The sequence below is a fragment of the Alosa sapidissima genome, chromosome 10, assembly GCF_018492685.1.
Source record: "Alosa sapidissima isolate fAloSap1 chromosome 10, fAloSap1.pri, whole genome shotgun sequence".
Taxonomy (NCBI): Eukaryota; Metazoa; Chordata; class Actinopteri; order Clupeiformes; family Clupeidae; genus Alosa; species Alosa sapidissima.
Window position 1 is genome coordinate 7983632 of NC_055966.1, and position 24395 is coordinate 8008026.

A 24395-nucleotide genomic window follows, 5' to 3' on the forward strand; every position below is an offset into this window, starting at 1 on the left:
TGCCTACGCCATCAATATTTTTGCATGCACATGCTGGAGATGGAAGTGATGTGCTACCCCATTCATTCAGACCAGAAAATTGGCCATCGGCCCACCCTGTAAAATACTGAAAGGACATAGGTATTTGTTTCACTTTTGATGGAAAACCCATACTGTAGTTGTGGAAACTTTTTATAATAAGCAAGTGAAAAAATGCATTTCGTCATCTAGCCCCATAGACTCCCATTCATTTGGGACTTGCTCACGACTGCCCTTATAATATGGGAACTATGGGTGAACCACAACCAGTTTTGATAGAATGGCAGTCAATACGCCTTACTCACCCCTGCGGCTAGAACAAGGCTACAGGGTACACTTGGCATCACACTTCAGTCCAGCAGGTATTGCACTCCGTTTGCAAACCCTTCTTCTTTTTCTGTGAGCTTTTTTTTTGGCAGTTTGCAAACGGAGTGTATTAACACCATCTGCCATCTGGACTGAAGTGTGATGGCAAGTGTAACCTGTAGCCTCGTTCTGGCCGCCGGGTGAATAAGGCGAATACGAAATGAACAGGCTCTCCGTACACATGCTCTGTTCAGACCGATTCAGATGTGAAAGAGGAAACTACAACATTTTAAACATGTTCAGGTAGTTTTTGCTAGCTTTTGTGGTTAATCCCTTTGCGTAGCTTGACAAACTAAATTTCCAGCTACAAGCTGCACACGTATCCATCACTGTTTATAAACAGTAGAAGGGTCTATAGGCTATGCAGTATTTTTTATAGTTACTGCTCTGTAGTTGATTCCAGCAAACGACTCAAGCATATATTATATGTTTCATTTATTGACATGGGAAAATTACAGTGGTGCATTCATTGTTTTTCAAAAAGAAGCGTGGCAGGAGGCATGATTTTCAATAACATACACTTGCAGCTTTCTGCACACTTGGTAGTCTGTTCCATTGTGTTTTCCAAATGCTATAAGATGCCTTGCCTCATCTCTGAAGTATTTGACTCGGCAGGACTCTGTTCTTCCAAGGAAAGATCCTCAAGGATCCTTGACTTTGAGGAAAACCTAAGGATTCACCACGTAAGGAAAAGTCACATTTGTCAGATTTGGTCAGTCACCTGATTGATGGCATGTACTGATCGGGTCCATACAAACGTCAGTGTGGTCTGAGATACTCATCAGCTGCACATCTTGTCTGTAAGCAAATCTAAAGCCAGACCCATGTGCAACTCTGGTATAACGTTCAGTTGCATTTGTACAGTGTGTTTTGCTTAGGACAGTGTTTTTCAACTTTTTTTGTGCCACGGCACACTTTTGACACTTAAAATGTCCCACGGCACACTAACATCCTGTGTGAAGAAAAAAAAAATACCATAGCCTAAAACTTCAAATAATACACAGATATGGCCTTATTATGGCTTCTATGCAAGACCTGCTCAATAAAACAAGCACCCTCTGTTTCATTTGTAGGTAAATATATCTAATTGAATTGTTGTTATGAACTGGATATGTGATGATTCTGTGAATACTGGATATGGGGCCCCCGTTGTACAATGCCTGCATACCACAAATAGTGCAATCATACAATCAATGAGAGCATGTGGTTATAAATTCTTTGATGCAACAGTTGCTTTTCTGGACCAGTGAGTGACATTTGGGTAATTTTCTGTGGCACACCTGATCTCTCACGGCACACTAGAGTGCCCCGGCACAGTGGTTGAAAAACACTGGCTTAGGAAGCTCAATATATCAGAGTGAAATAAATAATCTGGAGCTATTTTAGTGAGCCCCATGCTGCTCACTGGTTGTGCACAGGTAAAGTTGGCACAGCAGGACACTGAGCAGCACAGCAACGTGGCTACAGACAGAGCTTGGAGTCTGTGAGGGAGATGATCAAGATTAGCCACAGAGGTTATTACAGAGAGAGATCCGGGTTTTGTAGGGCCATAGAGGCATAGAGAGAGCTTAGAGGAGAGTGCGGATAAGTTGACAAGTGAGATCAAGCTTGGTTGTTGCACAGTAATCATGCCGCCATGTTTTGCATTTAACTCAGAAAAAAGATTAGAAAACACACATTGTGCTGTACACCTGGAAGCATGCTGGAAACAGTGCTGTCTCACTCATAAATACTGTGCATACATACGTTCTTACATATCCTGTGCATACCTTTCATACTGCATACACTCCACTACGCATACACTGAACACCTAGCCATATTATCAGTTCTATTGCATATCCTATTTGCAAGTTTAGAGATCATACATTACCATGATGCAGGAAATGAGTAGCAATGATCTAGAGCATCTGCCTCCTCAAGAACAAAGAGTTTCAACCTACTTTCAGTTCTTCTGTTTTCCTCCTGCATTAGTTTGTGTGTTTCCGGGTGTGTCTTCACATGTACCAAGATAGCCACTTCCTGCCCACTCTAACAAGTGATGTGTTAAAATAACACATTGCTGTGAGTGCCCGGCGACAACACATTTTGTGTCAATTTCAACACAGCAATTGTGTGGAGATAGCTGAATTGTCTGGCTGACTGGGTGAAAGACTGATTAAAATACTTTTTTTTTTGTTAGATAGCTGAAATTTGTCTTTAACCTTTCACCCAGCCACACAATTGCTGTGTTGAAATTGACACAAAATGTGTTGTCCCTGAGCACACATCCATGGATTTGATGCTCAAGAGATAGAACAATTTTCTAAACTTTGGCATCACTTGACGCGCATCAGACGCCGCCAGCGGGCGTTGGTCTTGAGTGTGTAATGGTCACAAGTGGTTTACATCATGGCACTGAGGTATTCCATGCTGATAGAATGATAAAATAAAAGTGGTATCGCCAGACTCAGAGAACGGCTGGATGAACTTGAGATAAGGTAAAAATCAATTGTTTAACTCAGGGGAAGGTGGAAAATGAGTGTAATTCCTCAAATATTGGAATATCCCTTTAAATGTAAATACTGCTTGTTTCATTGTAAATGTATTGTCACCATGTAAAGTAAGTGAAGGGCTCATGTGATTTTGACAACTATGAACTCTCACAATGCAATTGTGTGAAGGCATTTAGCATGGGTATTTAACCCTGTTCCCTGCAGAAATATCAGTTAATGCTTTTTCACTACAAGGTTTTGCTTAGAGGTATCCAATTAACCCTTTTACTGCCTACATCATCAATATTTTTGCATGTGCATGCATGCCGTGCTACCCCATTCATTCAGACCAGAAAATTGGCCACCGGCCCACCCTGTAAAATACTGAAAGGCAGGGCCGCGTTTGGGCATTGGGCTAAGGGGCTGCTGCCCCGGGCCCCGGCCACTAGGGGGCCCCGGCGCGGGACATTTAAAAAAGAAAACAAGTGTCTTATCGTCACCTGTCTTTGCCCGTATCAATGCATGCTATCACAGACAACAATGGCTTCGCATGAGACAATTAGGAAATATGAAAGCGGATCTCGAAAAAAGAGAGAGCTTCAGCCAGACGTTCTCAGTAAGGCGCGTCAAACCCATGGCCGTACACACTGTGCGAATCAGCCAGGCTACTCAACAACTAGAGAGAATTTTCCCTGTGTGCGTGTATTCACACCAAATTGGCCTAGGCTACCATAACTTCTCAACTCTGCACAGTAGCCTATTCCATTAACTGCATGCCAGTAGGCTATTTACAATTTTCTGTAAAGTAAAGTTTGTAACGTTATCAAAATCAACTTAATGCAGAACTATGCACGTGTGCACCAGTAATTGATGGTAATAATGTAATATTTCATGGTTGTTTTTTTTTGTGTGCATTGCCCCATGTTTGTAGGCTACTTGTTTTTTGTATGTTGGTACAATTGTATGTTGGTTATACGGTTCCACAATATAAATGCAAATTTCATTTTTACATTATGTCTATCATAATTTAATTGCCTCTCTCTCTCTCTCCCTGTCTTATGTATATTGATAATAATAATAATAGTAATATACATTGAAAAGAAATGGGAGGGGGGCCTCGGGGAGGCCTCTGCCCCGGGCCCCAGATGACCTTAACCTGGCCCTGCTGAAAGGACAAAGGTATTTGTTTTACTTTTTGATGGAAAACCCATACTGTAGTTGTGAAAACTTTTTATGATTAGCAAGTGAAAAAATACATTTCGTCATCTAGCCCCATAGACTCCCATTCATTTGGGACTCGTTGACGACCGCCCCTATGGGAACTATGGGTGAACTGCAACCAGTTTTGATGAGAATGGCAGTCAATAGGGAATGAACAGGCTCTCCATACACATGCTCTGCTCAGACCGATTCAGACAAGGAAAAGGAGCAGCTAAAAGAAAAGTGTAACTAGCATCAAAATGTCCGGTTGTTGCGTGTTCAGGTAGTTTTCACGGTCTTTTGTGGGTAATCCTTTTGCGTAGCTTGACAAACTAACTTCCGGCTCCATGCTCCGTATGCATCCATCACTGTATATAAACAGTAAAAGGGCTTATAGTTTTTTTAATGGTGACTGCTCTTCAGTTGTTTCCAGCAAACGACTATGTTTCATTTATTGACATGGGAAAATTACAGTGGTGCATTAATCGTTTTTCAAAAACAAGCGTGGCAGGAGGCATGATTTTCAATGTCAAAGGATCCTTGACTCCTGAGGACTTACCACGTAAGGGAAGGTCACATTGGTCAGATTTGGTCAGTCACCTGATTGATGGCATCTACTAATCAGGTCCATACAAATGTTAGTGTGGTCTGAGATACTCATCAGCAGCACATCTAGTCTGTAAGCAAATCTAAAGCCAAACCCATGCAATATCGGAGTGAAATAAATAATCTGGAACTATTTTAGTGAGCTATATGGATTCTCTGAACGCAGTGTTTTGGTATTGGGTAAATTTGTCTGTAAAGAAAATTTTAGCATTCTGGAAACAACAATCTAAATTGCACTAACCATATGGCCCACAACACACAAATGTTGTGCTAATTGTCTTTAATGTTTTGCAAATCTAACTCCAGATTGGACAAAAGTATGTTATTGCAAAGAACTGTAATCTTTTTTTACTTGGCATGATACTGAAAGCAAACCAACACAAAATCATTGTCTTTGCCCCAAACTAGCTTGCAGTAAAAAGCAGTGAAACAAGTATAAGTATAAGTATATACTCTTTTGATCCCGTGAGGGAAATTTGGTCTCTGCATTTATCCCAATCCGTGAATTAGTGAAACACACTCAGCACACAGTGAGGTGAAGCACACACTAATCCCAGCGCAGTGAACCGCTTGCAACAACAGTGAGGGGTTAGGTGCCCTACTCAAGGGCACTTCAGCCATGCCTACTGGTCAGAGTTCGAACCGGCAACCCTCCAGTTACAAGTCCGAAACGCTAACCAGTAGGCCACGGCTGCCCCTGTGAAGGCATTAAATTAATGAAAGTTAATTATAAATTAATTTAAGATGATGGGCACAAAGTTCCATTTCAACCTGAATACTATTTTCAAACCACACCAGCATCAAAGTAGCCTGGGTGCCATTCCGAACTTAGTCCCGCACATAATCGTACATAAATAGACACTAGGTGGTGCTAAAGCACTAGGAAGTTTGCTTCTCCCGTGCCCCATCAGCCAGGTAACATACAGATCAAGCAAAATCTTACAGTTTGCCCTCTAAGCCCAACATGTAATAATTTTGTTGTGCAGTAAAATGTCTCATTCAGCACCAAACAAGCATTTTTGCCGACTGGTCACCTGATAAACTAGTTAGATAAAGCTAGATAAAGTTTTACGCTGCCCAAATCAATGACAGATAACGTGACGACCACATACAAATAATTTCGGTAGATTTTGCAAATTTATGTGTTAAGAAGAACGTTTTCTGTTGTATATTTTTTGTTAGGCAACCTGTATTAACACATTCATTTGTGACAGAAGAAACAGGAAGTTCCCCATTACCTGTGAAAAATGCCCATCTGCATTCATGTAATGACAACAGTCAGTAGCCCACTATAACTCCTTCTCGTACTGTTTGGTCTCTTTATTGTCTTACAGATCAAGTAAAATCGTACAGTTTGCCCTCTAAGCCCAACGTGTAATCATTTTGTTGTGCAGTAAAATGTCTCATACAGCATCAAACAACTAAGCATTTTTAGCCGCCTGGTCAGCTGATAAAGTTTTACGCTGTAGCCCATCAATGACAGATAACGTGAGGACGACCACATAGGCTACAAATAATTTCGGTAGAGTTTGCAATTTCAAATCTATGTGTTAAGACGAACGTTTTCTGTTATATAGGTTTTGTTAGGCAACATAAATTAACACATTTTGGTCTCTTTATTGTCTTAATTGTATATTGATTTACTAATTGCAGCAATTGCAAGTCAAATTTCATTCAACATGTGTGTAAAATGTACATTTTTTTATAATTAAGTGTTCCACGTGCGCTAAAAAGCCCCCCCCCCCCCGAGCACCTGCCCCCCGAAATGTCTGTGCACGCCACTGGTCCCGCCCACAACATTTGAGGTCGGGTTGTTCGGTCTGATATTGCTCCATTGTGGAGGAAGTATGCTCGCCCTAGATCGGGCGGACCAATCAAATCGGGCTTTACGATGACAGGTGAGCAGGGTTGTGCACAATTCAAATTGCAATTCTGCTTTCTGTTTGCTACCTCAAATGAAATGCAAGAGAAATTCAAGAATTGAATTGGAATTTAAGAGCCAGTTTCAATTCAATTCTGGGATTTTGCACAAGCCTGGTGAGCAACAGCTCCTGGTCTATCACGCTTAGATTAGGCTTATGTTTGAAACAAAAACGCTGTGGCTAGAAGGATACATGGCTTTTAAGACCCCATATGAAAAATGCATATTATTTAATGAGGTTTTATCACTGAAAACTATTATTTCTGAAAACTTTGGCCAAAGTTGAGATGTGGGAAAACTCGTGGTTTCACTTTCATCAAGGGAAAACAGAGCTGTTGCATTGCAACACGTTCCCTCGTTTGTTTGAAATCTCTGATTGACCACCTGTTTGAGGGATTTGCGACAGCCTTTCCCAGCTTCTTAACATGTTTGTAGCATATCAGAGTTCAACAGAATTATTTTTAAAAACGGAGGGGATATGCTATCAGTTTTTTCCTAATAGCCTACCCTACTGCGTATCTCTTAGATTTCGCCAATGAGTGTTGTAGGCTGGGAGTTATTGACGGCACTAACTAACAAAAGACCAGAAAACAATGTTAAGGCATTTGTGGAGAAGAAGGATGGTTTGTGTGTTTTCTTCCTACACCTCATGGTAAGCTATTTTGTTGCTCTGATTGGTTAGGTCTATCCAATTGAGTGCAGAGGCATTCCCCCCCCTGTATCGGTTGAAACACGCCCCATAATTACGCCCCAATGGAGCAGTATCAGACTCATATTCTGACTAGAATTGAGTATGACTACGTCAGGCTAGCATCAAAGCTCAATCCCTGTCAGTAGAACTCACCAACTACAATAGGAGCAATGAATAGACAGTTCAGGGCATTTAGGGTACTGCTTAGGGACAGCAGCACACAGAAAATATCTTTTTATTGATATTTCTTAAACTATAACTCCTAACAATCACTTCCCTTTCCTGGGCTTTGGCATGGTGGCTGGTTATTATCTGGCTTCTCGTCGTCTGGGTTTCCCTGGAAGTGGACGGGCAGGCACACACCATTTATGTCATCGCATGCCATGATGAGGTTCTTCTGCTCTAGTGTGATGCTCCTGATGCTGCATGTGTTTGTGTCCACACGCACCGTGGTATAGTTGAACTTCTGTTCGCTGATGCACAGGTCGCCTTGCAGCGTCCTGCCTCCAGTTGGTGAACACACGTCCAGCACCTGCTGCCTGTCCTTGAAGTGGAGGAAGGACTGGGTGGGTCGGTAACAGAGCTTGTGTTGCTTGATGAAACTCTCCCACTGGTTCTGGTCCAGAGAGATGGGCTGGTCCTGGGGTAGGTGTTTCATCAGGAAGCGGTTGTACTGGGAGGGAGACGGTGATGGCATGCATGGGTGTGGGTTGAACTGGTGAGCGTCCTCCTCCTCTGTGGTCCCTAAGGCGCCCACAACGGAGAGGACAAGCAGAGCTGTGGCCAAAGCCACTCTGGACACACCAAGCTGTAAAGATTAAAAGGCTGGAGTCAACCATCTCGACGAGTCATGTTCCAGAATTATCAGAAAGAAGTGATTCATTGACAATCTGCTATTTGCAATGTCTGCACAATGCATGTACTGATTATTAGACATAAGCTATGTTTGGCATCAGTCAGTGCATTAACTTCAAAAAGAAACTGAAGGGAAACTGATTTCTGTTCAACAGCTGGAAAATTTGTTTCCCACATCCAGTGAGTCCAGAGAGAAAGAGTGATTTCTTTCTGTGGCATTCTCACCCTTTCTCAGTCTCTATTGTTTACACACACACACACACACACACACACACACACACACACATACACACTAACTGCTCGCCACATTAAGGTACACTGTCAGCACTTCTAGAAATGTAAAGACGTGGACATTACCATGACGAATAAGTGCAGGGAGGTTGGCTTCTGTCTTGTGGTGGTTAACTAATCTGATCTCCCCTTTATATATGTGTCCCCTCCCTGTCCTCATTTGTCCTTGTGCTTGAGTGGTGGGGGGGTGTCCTAGTTTATTTGTCCTAGTTTATTTGTCTTTGTGCTTGAGTGGGTGATGTCCTAGTGGTGTGTGATACCCTTGTTGTGGTGGTGCTGAGGCTACTTTGCTACTTCAGAATGGTTGATGCCCTTGCACAGTACAGAGGCTAATTTAATTCTGGTGCTGATTACAAATGCCAAGAATGTTATCACTTGTGTACTCTTTTAGATTAGTTAAAACATGTAAATGAGTTATGTTTTAATACTTCTGCATGGAAAAGCCTGTGTATACAATATTACAGGTTGGACACTCTTCAGATCTTAAGGTCTAATCTTTCATATTTACACAATTAAAAAACTCCAGTATTACATAACCACAAGAAAAACATAAAAGGATCATTTGACAACATTACTTGCAAAGTCAAGAAGGAGTTTGTAAGGACTTGAAATGCTCTAAACAAGAACAGTATACTGTATACTGTATCATGTTGACAACACCAAAAACATCTTGCAAAGTATTTATGGCAGTTCTAAGCCAATGGGGGCCCTCGGATTTAAAAAAAAAAAAAAAAAAAAAAAAATATATATATAAATGTATATAGCCTATAAAGAGTATGTGTAATTTAAATATTTTTATATTTTATAAAGTATTAAAAACAAGCATTGCCACAACTGATTTCATCTATTGCGCGAGTGCGGGTCATACTCTCTGCCTCCATAGGCTAGTCTGTTCAGACTAAAAGACAGCACAGCACTAAGTTAAATGTTTTAGTCCATTTTATTGTTTTATCAGTTTGATTGTTTTTATTTTGTGCTTTTGTAAGCTACAGTGCACTGTCTGCACGCACGCACATTTTAGGCTTAATGCCGCCCTAGTCTGTTCTATAGACTGTTTAGACGGCAAAGCACACTATTACAGCCTAATAATAAAAAACAGCTGCTGGAATTCATCTCTGTGTGGGTTATAATTTATGACATAATATACTACATTTTCATTGTGTGAAATTGTGCACCAGTCTGCACAGCGACAGTAAAGAGAGACGCGCTGGCTGCACGCGCACGACACGTGCGTCGTGGTGGTGGGGGGCTTTTTTGATTTTGTGCACAGGGGCCCATCTGTTTAATCCGTCCCTGGGTGCAGCAAAAATCCAAGCTATCCACACGTTTCCTACATACCATATCTACTTAATTATGACCGCTGTGCAGCGAAGCGAAGGTCATATAGGTTTAGTCAGATTTTTTTCTTTTTTTTTTTTTTCTTTTTCGCATGTCCAAATTTCCGTCAAGGATTCCCGGGACACTGTAAGACCGGGGTACACGAAACTTGTTGGGCATGTAACCCAACATGGATAGCATGGAACCTCCTGTTTTCGTTTTGATCTGTAGCCCCCCCCGCTGGACTGGACCCCCCGAAAAGAGGGTAGGGCAGACACAGTTTTCTGTGAGTAGAGTTTAGGAGGACCATTTTTTTTTGTATGTTTATCTCAAACGGCCATGTCAACCCATTCCATAACCACTCATTTCATGTATAGCGCCACCTAGTTAAACACAAAAAAGTAAAAATGAGGTGTTGTAATCGCAGGTATCTGTGACCTAACATAACAACACGAAATTGGAAGTGTAGGATCATTATGACACCCTCTGAATGCACGCCAAGTTTCGTGGAATTCCGTTCATGGGGGGCCACACAATAAATGAATTTATGTTACTATACACCAACTGGCCTGTAGGTGGCCGGAGACAGTTTTCTGTAAATATCTCGAGAACCGTAGGGCCTAGGAGGTCCACCTTTTTTTTGTATGTTGGTCTTAATGGGGCATGTCAACCTATCCCATTACCACTTATTTCATTTATAGCGCTACCTAGTTAAAAATTAAAAAGCAAACATTAGGTGTTTTCATCACAATATCTCTGGCTGACATGGTCAAAACTGCACGAAATTGAAAGTGTAGGATCATTATGACACCCTCCGAATGCATGCCAAGTTTCGTGGACTTTCGTTCATGGGGGGCCTTACAATAAAATAATGTATGTGTACATTTAGTGACCGTACACCAACAAGGATTCCCGGGACACTGAAAGACCGGGGTACACGAAACTTGGTGGGCATGTAACCCTACATGGATAGCATGGAACCATCACTTTTCGTTTTGATCTGTAGCCCCCCCGCTGGACTGGACCCCCCGAAAGGAGGGTAGGGCAGACACAGTTTTCTGTGAATATCTTAAGAACCGTAGGGCCTAGGATGACCAATTTTTTGCCTCCAGGGGTTATGTAAACCCATTCCATATGCAGACATGTGCATAAACAGATACACACGCACACACATACATTCACAGTAATCCTACAGTACGTATGACACATACTCACACAGTAGACATATATACGCATGCATGCACATGCACACACACACAGGCACATAAACAGGCAAACACACACATGCACGCACACACACCCACCCACACACACATAAACATAAACATGTACACGCACACATGCACACAATTCAAGAATTTCTCAGAATTATGAACAGGCAAGATGGGGGTGGGGTTGTATAAAATGTATTTTACATGTGAAATCTATGAACTAATCATGTTTTGGTACTTGTTGTCTAGCAGATACCAGTGATAATTGAGTGTGCATAATGCAATTCAGTGAGACAGTTAGAAATATGCCTTTCAGCGTGACTTATTTTTGTGGAAAACATGTGCTGGACTGGGCAGCGGTCGTATTTTGTACCGCTCTGCGGTACATCTAGTTAATAGTCATTTTCGTTGGATAGCCTATTGCGTAATAGGCCTACAACCTGTCCAAATATAGTATTTAGGGATCATTATTTGTGAAGCCTAAAGTGACACAATATTGATTCGCATAGTTTATTATCACATATGAACATCACATTAAATAACCTAGGACTTCAGAGACAGGGCAAACTTTACCACCATTCCCAAAATGTTATCCCAACCAATTAAATGAATTTGCGCTTATAACGAGGTGAAGAGCGTTCCCGAACAACTTCTTTTCCTCTGAGGGAATGTCCAATCTTCATCAACGACATACCGTTGTACCTTACGTTGTCTCCGTCTGTAACGTGAAATCTAATAGGCTAATTCTAGCTGGTGCTCGTGAACCCATGCACCCATGAAACGCCATTTTCGTAAAGATGGCTGCGGTCAATTTCATGCTTTTTTGGCTGAAGTAGCTAGCCTAGCATGGGCCATTGAAATGAATGGGGGCGGGACTTAGTCACTCACTCTAGTTATATATAATACCTCCATGCTCTGCACAGTCCTGATTCAGTTCCCAAGATGATTCCTGATCCTGTGTTGACCCGTATCATAAAAAATATACTTTAGTTCATTCTATCAAGTAAATTGAAGTGTAGTTGAAGTGTAATTCCCAAGTTTACTTTAGGTGGTAAGTTTATTAGTATAAATGTACTTGTGGTATAGCCTAGAAATCTAGACGCGCCCCTAGCAGCAGCAAATTACATTTGCTGCCAGAGCTAGTCTAGCAACTCTCCGTTGGCTTGTGAGCTCCAGAAATCGAAACTTAATCAGGCCTTTGAAATCGTGTATAGAGTCGTTTGGTGGGCTTAACATAATGATTGATGGCAGAGTTGCAACGGTTTGGCTTGAATTCCCTGCTACTTGAAAACAAATATCCTATTGCGTCCTATTGCGTGCAGAGGGAATTTGAAAGACAACTGATTATCCCGCCCCTCGGACAGAGCACTGCGAACGGTGAGTGCCCAGACCCTACATTTTAATGTGGGTCTGGCTCGCCAGGCTACTTGTGGTACACTTGCACATGTAATATGTTTGTACTGGCTTAATGAACAAGTATGAGATTTAATGAAGCAGAGGGATCATGCACTGAAAACGGCAAGTCAGGATTAGCCCACCATAGGATAACTTTTAAACAGTTGAGTGCACATTATGAAAACAAATTTATTCATTTCAATCTGTATAATCTGAACTTTTATCTAGGCTAGCTTGTGTAAAGTTTGAACTTGCACAACACTGCCTACAGAGCAGACCAGTGGTGGCCAGGAAGGCACATTTCTTTCTTATATTCTTAGCTGGCTGTCAAATTACTGCTCAGATTTTCTGAAGTCTGTACACTTTCAAATTACAAAAGTTTACTGACAAAATTACAACATTACTGTCAAGTTTCTTGTACATTTAATACCATTTATGTAACTTTTGTATTTTATTCTGTCTGTTCATAGTCATGTGATGAGAACATATGCACCAATTGTAAGAGCAGCTAAAACATTTCTTCACCTGTCTGAACAGCAATGATTTACCTTATGACTGATTAGGCCTTCCTTAAGATTGTAGTGTTACAATGTAATAGAGGCAATCTCAAAGAAAATAGTTAGGCTCCCTGTATTCCAAAAGATTTTTGTCCGATACAATAATTACAACACATTGGCCTTGGCCAGAAATTTGGCAATAATACTACAGCCACTCCGAAGCAGTAAAGGCGATTCAAAACGAGTCAGAAAACTCGAGACAGGACCAATCGTCAAAATTTCGGTGTCCACCACTCTAGTTCATCCAAAACAAACCAGAAAAGGGACTCAAAGTGCTAAATACCGGAATCCTTTACCTGAGATCATCTCACCACTGCACTCCCTTTCTCAGTCAGTTTATGTGTTTATGTGTGTGTGTGCTTGTGTACTGTGTGTGTGTGTCTTTATGTGTGTGTGCTTGTGTACTGTGTGTGTGTGTCTTTATGTGTGTGTGCTTGTGTACTGTGTGTGTGTGTCTTATGTGTGTGTGCTTGTGTTCTGTGTGTGTGTGTCTTTATGCGTGTGTGTGCTTGTGTACTGTGTGTGTGTGTGTCTTTATGTGTGTGTGCTTGTGTACTGTGTGTGTGTGTCTTATGTGTGTGTGCTTGTGTACTGTGTGTGTGTGTCTTTATGCGTTTGCCACACAACTAGGCATTCATTCAGAGGGTGTCATAATGATCCTACACTTTAAATTTTGTGCAATTTTGAACACATAAGCCAAAGATACCTGCAATTTCAATGCCTCGTTTTTGCTTTTTCATTTTTAACTAGGTGGCGCTATACATCAAATGAGTGGATATTGGTTGGGTTGACATGGCTCCTGGAGGTCAACAAACAAAAACAATTAGTCATCCTAGGCCCTACGGTTGTCGAGATATTCACAGAAAACTGTGTCTGACCATCTACAGGCCGATTGGTGTACAGTCACTAAATGTAAACATAAATTAATTTATTGTATGGCCCCCCATGAACAGAATTCAGGAAACTTGGCATGCATTCAGAGGGTGTTATAATGATCGTATACCTCCAACTTTCTGCAGTTTTGACCATGTCAGCCAGAGATACCTGCAATTACAACACCTCAACACGATCCAATAACTCTGAGGTAGGCCCCTCTGAGGCAGAGGTGGCTTCCTTCATACTCGAATTGTAATTGCGAGAAAAAAATCTGAATTCTGAGAAATAAACTTGCAATTGCAAGAAATAAAGTCACAGTTGCGAGCACTAATTTGCAATTTAGCCTTTTTTTGTGGTGGAAACAGGCTTCCATACCCACCTGTGTGTATATATGTATAAGGTTCTACCACACATTAAAAACTTTTGTAATAACATTTTAACATAATGTGTTGTGTCATTACTATTCACTATTCATGCAACATCATATTCAGTAATGTCTATTAATGTCAATAAATGTCAGCCTTCATTGAAAAGATCAGATTCTTATCTTCTAGCTGGCATGAACATGGAGGCAAACAGTACATTTTTAGCTTAATTTTAATTTAAGTATTTCAAACTGGGTTTAGTCAGAATTTCTAAAAGATTATTCAAATAGTGTCCATTTTCTCAACCGAACCACATTTTATTCAGTTTTACATGACCACAATTTAACATTTTAATCAGACCACACTACAAAACGCAAAGCTGGCTATTCAGTATCTGTCTTTGGTAGGACTTAAATTTGGCATGCCTCTTGCAACATATTCGTCTGTGGTTCAAACAAGACAATTTGTCCTGTAAACACTTTAAAGGGCTTTGGATAGTACATTTATACTGGATCATGTCTCATCTTAAAAGAAAAAGTAAAGATTTGAGACAACAACATGACATTTCTATGTGTATGTGGCTAAGAATCAATGATATTTTGCGTTCACAATCACAAAATAACATGATTAATACAGTGAGAGAAATGTATTTCCACAACACGCTTCAGATTTCTTTTACATTTTTGGTTATCCACATACAGCAGAATGATCATTCAACACATCACATACCTGTGTGTTTGAGAGAGAGAGAGAGAAAGCGAGAGCTTGTGTTTGTGTGTGTCGTGTACAAACATGTAATTGTGTTTGTTTGTGCATGTATAGTACATGTATTAGCATGTGTTGTTTGTTTTTGTGAGTGTGTTTTGTTGTGTCTGTTGTGCTTAAATTTGTGTGTGTGTATTATTGTCCTATACTAATATGTTATTGCTAGATCTGACTAGTCAAAATAATTCTTTGTGCTGCTAGTACCACAGAGGCCATAGTAGGCTGAGGCGTAGCATCACACTGGCATAGCCGGCTGTGGTCCGCTCCGTCCCTGAACTCTGGGGCCACTCGCACGGCTTTCGGTTCTGGTCAGGTTCCATGTCTTCTGGGTTTCCCTGAAAGTGAACGGGTCGGCACACTCCGTCGATGTCATCGCAGGCCAGTATGAGATGCTTGGTCTCAGAGAATACTTTCTTGATGGTGCGGTGTTTGTGAAGGTGCACTGTGGTGAAAGAGAACTCCTGTCCGCTGATGCACAGGTAGTCCTGCAGCATCCTGCCTCCGGCCGCCGAACACACGTCCAGCACCTGCTGCTTGTCCTTGGGGCGGAGGAAGGACTGGGTGGGTCGGTAACAGAGCTTGTGTTGCTTGATGAAACTCTCCCACTAGTTCTGGTCCAGAGAGCTGGGCTGGTCTTCGGGTACAGTGGGCATCGCTTTCAAATGGCCACTTCAGTAGCGCATTACGAGGCGTGAAGCTGCGTGAAGCTTTAGTACCACTTTCAGCCACTGTGCGTCGCTCTGCCACTGTACATCGCTCTCTCAGTAGCCTGACTGCCGCCCCTTCTGAAAAAGCAGGAGGCTAGGCTACCTTTAAACGTAATTGTTACCGAGAGAAATCCCAGCCTACGAATTCAATAACAAAATAAATCGTAATTAAACATTACCTCGATTAAGGCTACTTGGGTATGGCTTAAGGCTTGACTACACGGTGGTAGCGAAAATCGAAATCTGCTTTTGATAGCCTACCGGTGCCGCTCCACAAAACGAAAAAATATCTTAATTTGCTGTCTATGTTATTGTCAGTGTTGGGGGTAACGCAACTACGCAAATCAAAACAGTGTCTGCAATCTTAATTGCAGTCAGTTGACTGCAATGTAGTCAATTGACTGCTTGACATGTCATTTTTATTTTTCTGTACAATAAACAAATACATCTGCTTTATGCCGCAGAATTACATTCATATTTGGCTGACTGCAGACGCGCCACTTCCCTCCCCATATTCCATGATTAAGATAGTAGCCTATACAAAAAGCACTTCATACTATGATAAAAAAAATAGTTAAAACGAATAGCTATTTACAATTTGACAAAACACTGGTCCTCATTTTGCGAATGCGAGGACGATATGAGCCTGTTGCATTTAGTTAGATGTCCGAGTCACTGTTTGAAAACCACTGGCTCGTAATCACAATAATTTAACACAGACAGTTGGATAGCCTACTTCATCATGTCCCCATTCCTACATTTTTGTGAGTAGCATAGAGATCGTTAAAAACAATAAAGTATGGCTGTCCGTTTGGGACATCGAAAACGTATATTTTTAATAGACTACCGTCGAAGATGCTGACTTGCAGTACAAAAGCCTCGGGATAACACGTTATCTCCACTATCATCAGTCATGCCCCTTGATCAAAGTGGGGAATGAAATAAAAGTTTGAGAACCACTGGCTTAACAAGTTACCTGCAGTCCAGAACACAGAATCTGTTGCAATATTCTGATGATCGGCGATGATATCGGCAAATGTTTGTTTTCCAAAGTAAGAATTTCACTTCACCATGCACCTTCGACAATGAATAGCTCATTACACTTGTTACTGTTAAACGTAGGCCTACCTGGTATCATTACAAACATTATTCTGTGTCCTAAAACTGGCATATTTTATGGCATTGTGTCATGTAAGTTCGTTGCAAAATCTAGAGAAATGTGTGAGGTGGTCAGTGGGGCACAATTGAGACACACATTGGATTGTGTTATTACTTGAACATTCCACACTATCCACAGCTGTGGTAGGCCTATCAGGGGCAGGAGGATTACTGTTGCGCAGGCTTTATATAAAATTCTTCAACAGAAGGCCTCGAATGTTGTCTTGTTTGTGGAGCGCTTTGCTTCGCTTCTGGAATCTCGGCTTCATTGAAAATGAGGGCGTCCCTCAAGGACCCTCCGAGAATAAATAAAGGTTGAATGAATGAATGAATGAATGAATGGCCAAAATAAAGGCCTGTGGTTTGCACAGCCTACAGTAAATAACAGACCCGCCAGAATGTGCGTTATGATGCTTTTTTACGAGCAAGATGTTTTTGGTACCCTACGCACACTGCATGTTCTTAAATAACAATGATCATCAGTAATATTCGACCATTCATTTGGGTAAATGGGCAAGTGTGACCACCTTGATTGGCTGATGATTGTAACGCGGGCATGATTCCAAACACCTCCCTTACGATGATGAGTGACAGGTGACAGGTGTCAGAATGCGTGCGCTACACAAGGACGGAAGATGATGAATAACTGGGGCCGTAGGCTATTCACAAAGGCTTTTATCTTACTACTAGGAGTAGGCTACTCCTAAATCGCACTTAAAGATTTTAGCTTGGAGTTTTCTCTTAAAAGTTATTCACAAAGCCTTTCAGACAACTCCTAAACTAGGAGTGAGTCTCCGTGGCTATGGTTGACGTCATTACTCATGCACGAGCTGAAGTGACCACCTTGATTGGCTGACGATTGTAACGCGGGAATTCCAAGGTCGGAGAATGCGTGCACTACACAAGTAGTGCGAAGGACAGAAGATGATTAATAACTGAATAAAAAGGCCTAGCCTAAGTGAATAAAGAGTAAGGCAAAACAAATAGCCTAGTAGCCTAATGAAACATAGGCCTATGGATTGATGTAGTAGCCTACCTTTGCAACATTATTAAATTAATCTGTCACCATATGCCTAGGCTACGTTTGCAAAGAGGAGAACATTTTAATTTGATTCACAATGAAACGTTACATTTCATTTACATGTTAACAATGATTAGTTTTGGTTGTTGTTGGTGGCGTTACTGCATCCCTTTTATGAATGCAAAATTGTTCCCTCGCGATTGGAAGCTCCTGTTGCGCATAGGCTACGCATTTCAAAACATCGCAACGTAAAATGCCACAAAAAAGCTGTTTATAAATAGGTCTTAGTGAGTTAGGAGTCCTCTCGACTTAAGCTGTCCCAGACTTAGGTGCTACTTTTAGGTCTAAAATGCTTTGTGAATTAGGCCTACTTTTTGTGAAAAAATTAGGAGTCCTAAAGTTAGGAGTGAAACGCCCATTATTTTTAGGAGTTCCTAAAGCTCCATGGAACATGCGCGATTTGATTTGATGCAGGCAAACGTATTGTTACTAACGAAGGTTTTATAGCAATATTATAAATGTGGCGACAGAATAGCCTAGAACTTGGGTAAGCCTTGCGTTTAGTAGCCTAATTGCGGTGATAGCCAAAACTAATGTGAATCACGGACTATCCTACAACCAAAGAAAGTAAAGGTGATTAGTAGGCCTACCTGCGTTAGCCAAATAAAGGACGGGACTGCACCCTTCACAAACAGTAAAATAAAGTTTATTAGTTTTACAGTTGACTACAGTTGACAGTTCACCATCAGTCCACACAAACAATTCTGGTTTCCTTGCACTAGCCATTTTGTCATAGCTTATTCTGTCTGTTTGTAAAGCACAAACTTTGGTCAATTTCTGTAAAGAAACAGTGCCACCTATAGGCCTGGGGTATGAAGTAACGTGTTGAGTCGTGTTGAGATGGATCCGTTTGGACGCAAATATTCTTGATGCGGTTTCAGGGAAGACGGAGGAAAAAAAGATCGGTTTCGCGCGTGTGGACTAGCCCAAAGGCACGAGCGCATCTGTGAGGCCAAGCCTCACCAAGTAGCTCGTTTGTTTACAACTAACATTCCATTTAATTAAACTGCTTTATAGGCTATATATGCCGAAATAGTTTTCAACATTTTGAATATTAGTGTCGGGTGAATTGAAATGTTCTCAAAGTAGCCTTATGGCTGAAAGCTGCTTGTGATCCCCCCCGTCAAGCAATATAACCATACAAACGCGCTTCCTGCACTCATTGTTTCAAAAGGAGTCATTTTGGCTTTGTCAGAACTGAAGAGCTGTGGACGGCACGGCACGGTATGCCCAATGAAAATAAATTAACGCAACACAACACAGACCCCGCTTCTCTCGCGTCAATCACTGACAGTAACCTAGAATAAATGCATGGGGAAAAACACTTCCCCATGACAACATCGTAAAACACTGAAAGTTAATATTTTGTCACTAGCAACATACATCTGTCCTTTGTTAAATGTATTATGTTCCAAGTAGCCTATGCGTAATTCTGCTTCATGAAGTTGAACAAATACATTTGCTTATTTCACAGAAAAATATAAATAGCCAGTTAGGGTCTACAGTGCAGAGTTTGTAAGTTATGGTAGGCCAATTTGCAGTGAACATACAAACAGGGGAAATTCTTTCTCTTGTAGCTGAGTAGCCTCAGCTGCGCACGTAGACATAAGGCCGAACATGCAAGCGCCAATGAATCGTGCTCTCACAACAATCACGCCGTTAAACTTAAATAGGTTAACATCACTCTAAGTTCGCCTTCAAGCAAGGAAAACGATGATTTGAAGACATCTGTTTCGTTGGAAGGGCAAGGGGTAGCAACAGGGCAACACAGAGCCAGGCCCGATGGCAGGGCTGTTATGAGAGTATTAAAATATGGGATATTCTACGGGAAGACAGCGGGGGAAAGTTAAAATACGTGATCAACACGGAAAAAGTTGGCATGCATTGTTTCGGTCCCCGTGCACAGGGATTATTTGTCATATTATTAATCACATATGATTATTTGTGAAATTGTGCAAACAGGTGCAACACATTTGAAAAGGAAGGAAGACCAAAAATTCGTTGACCAAAAATTCAGGAAGTAGATGACGGGAAAAATATGACCGCTTCGCTAGAGGCGGTCATAATAATTTGGCTGCATTTCCAGTATTGGCGTCACCAGAGAATGTCTAATAAGGGGTGAACCGCCACTCTCGGGAAACTTCTGGTTTCTGAACTGGTTGCAGTTCCTGTTCTGGTTCCACATGAGGGCGCTCACGACGCCATCTTGCCGCGGTGGCCCACTCCTCTATAATGCATTAAAATAACCCTTAACCCTTAAAGGTGTACCGTCACACGGGAATGTTGAGAAATGAACGTTCTAAAGAATATCTGGGTTCATTGAATTCAACATAGAATTTTAGAACCTTCAATTGTTGCAGAACTTAGAACGTTCAAAAACCTACACCTTTAAGGGTTAAAGGAGTACCGTCACACCGGTGTGACGGGAATGTTGGGAAATTAACATTCTAAAGAATATCTGGGTTCATTGAATTCAACATAGAATTTTAGAACCTTCAATTGTTGCGGAACTTAGAATGTTCAAAAACCTACACCTTTAAGGGTTAACGTCAATCTGAGCAAAGATCTAGCGAAAATAAAATCACCATAAATCGTCAAAATCTCAAGCAATTCTAGTTTTTTGGGTTGTTCCAACTGACAGGTATGTATTTATGGTCGAGTAGAGAAAACTAAGCTTTTGACGATAATAAAGATACATTTTACCCGTCTAGCCCCATAGACTTCCATTCATTCTGCACTAGCTAGCGGCGGCCCCTAGAGGAACAATGAGTGAACTGCAACCAGGTTTGATACAATGAAAGTAAACAGGCTCTCCGTAGACAGGCTCTGGTTGAGGCCACATAGGCTACCTCTCGTCTCGTTTACTCGTGTAAGTTGCTGTAGATCTGTAGAACATTTACTTCCGTGCTTTAACATGGTCTGCTACTTCATACGCATTGTTGGGGAGTAACGGAATACATGTACCGGCGTTACGTATTCAGAATACAAATTATGAGTAGCCTAACTGTATTCCAATACAGTTACAAGTTAAATAGTTGGTATTATAGGTAGAATAGTTACATTGTTGAAATCAATGGATTACATGACGATACTTCTCTGTTTCATAAGTTTATTCACTCTCTAAATAAATTAAGGCAACTCCATTTCCCAGAAGCTCCTGAAAGCAATCTATGATGAAATTGTTTCCATGTTTAAATCCAAGCCCCGCCGTCTTGCACTAGCCTCAAAACGCAGCCAGCACGCATTATGGACGCATTATCGGAGACCCTGAAATGAGAAGTAAAGTAGGCCTAAGTGGAGGTAACTCCTGTTCCTCACTGATCATGGTTCCTGATGTCTGTTCAAAGGATATTTTCCCAAGTATTAATAGCTCAAGCTACTTCGGCCAATCGGTTACACAGTTTGCTAATCATTAAAACAAAGCCTAGTTCACGTGTTGATTTAGACCTATAATAAACCAATCTCTAAAATAGGCACTGCATTCTAAGTTTTTTTATTCTAACTTAAAATAGTTTTTTTCTAATTAGATCTACATTTACGTTTTAAAATTCATTATATGGTGCAGCCTCTGAAGATTATTCTTGCGAGTAGCATATTTTAACGTGCGGTTTTTTATTGTCATTACGTGATCAGGTTCATTTTGAGAGCACTGATATAGCCTATAGTGTTTACCTTTACAGGTCATTTCCGTTCCACCTGTCATATGCGCCCCTAACATGGGTTGATGCCACTGAATCTCACAGGCACACCTTAATTATAATTTCTGGCTACGCTTAAAGTAGCCTATTTATTTTGTTTGTTTTAATTAGCCTAGTCGCCTGCTGTAGTTTTAGTGGTCACCTTGCTATTTTAAAGTTGTAGGCCTATCAGGTAGCTTAGTTGGCTTTACATTCTCCTATGTGGGCCTAACATTTCAGCCATTTGGAACAGAAGAACACACCAGAATAGGCCTTTTTAGTAGGCCTAATCAGGATTTGATGGCCTCCATCCTATACTTATAAAATGCTATTCAATGCGGAAATAATCTAAGTATTCAGAATACGTTACTCAGATTGAGTAACGTAACAGAATACGTTACAAATTACATTTTTGGGCATGTATTCTGTATTCTGTAACGGAATACGTTTTGAAAGTAACCCTCCCAACACTGTTCACACGCCAGTCGTTACTTTTTTAATCATGGGCCAATGCTATGGGCAAACGAGATGTAGCTTAATTCACAAATGACAAAGCCATGAGAAAAGTGATTTTCTTACGTTTCAACAACAACGAAACCGAGTTTGCCATCATTGTGAGTGTGTTCCAAATTTGTCGCTAATCGCTAAAAAGGTTTTCTGTCGCTGGGGATGGCCAAACGTCGCTAAATAGGTAACACTGACAATACGGGAGAACTAGTTTAGAGCTTCAGATCCCCGCTACAAGATGGCGGCGGTGTTGACGCATGCTGAGAAGCCGAAGGCGACATCTAGTCAGTATATATGAGTGATCCGGCTCTCCGTAAACGGGCTCTGCCGTCACGTAGTCGTTTGTCCACCAGATGGCGCATCATTGCAGTGAGAGGTAATTTTGTTGGAAGTTAATCTAAAGTGGGTTGGAAAGACACTACGCTTCCTACAAGGACAAGACTGTAGTTTACCGCAGAGAACGTCTAATAAGGGTAGGATGATTTCTGCATGACATGTAATTCCCATTTCTTCTTGAAGCCGAAATAAATCTGAGAATGTTTATCGGACATGCTTGGTTTTTACTGCAGGTAGGCTTTGTTAATCTTAAATTATATCAATAGCCTAGAGTAGGTAAAATAATGTTACCGTTAGCATTGGTTGAGTGATGGAGGCCAATTTGATTATTGATGTATTTGTAGAAAACCATAAATGCGGTTATAGGCTACCAAGCAAATTGATAACAGCACTAATTGCATCTTTCGACTGTCATTATGACCATAACCTAGGCTACTAACAGGAGCTAAGTGAGTTAGCCATGTTCGTTACGTGATGGTTTTCTAATGGAAAATATATAGGCTACCTGAAAGATAACCTGTCTATGATGCATCCTAAACACCGGGCTGGGACATTTCTGCTCAAAGACTCAAAAAGCATCTGAGTCAACGTTCATTCCCAAACACCCATATAGGCTACTTCAATCCTCTATTTTGAAAGGTAAGCAGAAGGAAGAGCATGGCTCAAAGTAAAGTAACTAGGACTGAAACTACATAAATTCGTCGAAGTGAATAATTTGTGTCAACTCGCCGCAATGTAGATTTATTAACGCACCCGTGATGATCTACATCTCCATTTAAACCAAATGTTTTAGAGCGCACGTTGAGAGATGTATCCAGGGCAGGGCTGTACCTACACATATTTGTTGCACGTGCTACAAAAATCATTCTTTGCGATGGATGATTTAGTACCAACGTTACACCGGTCTGATACAGTTTTGCCTATGGCTATACCGTGAGACTGAGGCTACGTTTATACGGTGACGATGAAAAGAGAAGACGCAGAAGTGGCGTCTCGTCTTCATTTGTTTATTCGCGTTTAGACGAGCATTCTTGGGGGAAATCTTTGTTTATATGAAGACGCAAGAGTATGTGATATTCGATTGCATATGCAGTTCTAAAAACAGTATCCACATAGTGGTGATTAATAAATCAGAGGCGCTTGCAATGACTGAGGCAGGGACTGAGCCTGTGATTCTCTGTGCATAGTAAGGTATGGTAAGGTGCTCTAAGGTGCTCTGTGTGAATGAGTGTCATGGTGGTATTGCAATGGTGATAGTGGTCATGGTGATAGTGCAAATGAGTAAGTCAACAGTGCAACAATGCAGAAATAAAGTAAAGGAAAGTCTATATATCTATATATTTAACTATTTAAGAAAATGTATAAGTGTGGTAAAGTATTACTACTGATATGCAAAACTATTAACTTTTCGCTAAGAGGTGGCAGCTTAAGTCCACTTGATACTGTAAGCCAGGGTTCCCCAACCTTTTATGTACCATGGACCGGTTTGATTCCCATTTTTTTTTTCACGGACCGGTGGGGGGGGGGGGGTTGGGATTTGGACGTTCGGGGGTTCAATGTTCCATATGTGTTGTGCATGCATTACGTAAGGGATAATGTATTGTCCGCCGGTAATTATCAGAAAATAAGTCCCGACAGGGAGAACAGAACCCCGACGCACAGCGGAGGGGTTTTGCTTCGACCTGAAGGGACTTATTTTCTGATTATTACCGGTGGACAATACATTATCCCGCTTATTACACGGCTACTTGCCAAAACGAGAAAAGAAACCTAACACAATGAATCTTTAAAAATTATTTTGCTACCGTTTCATGTCTTCCGCTAACAAAATAAATAGTTTGCCACACAGATAGAACTTGACAGTTTCAGGTGTTGCGTGGCAACGTCTTACTAGCTTACTTTCCCTTTCAATTAAATTCCATTGCAATAAGCGAACGGAATTCTTACGGAGGGATATGAAAGACGTTAATCAACCCGTTGCCATTGACAGCGGTGATTAAATGCTTTGCCGGTTATTTATGTAG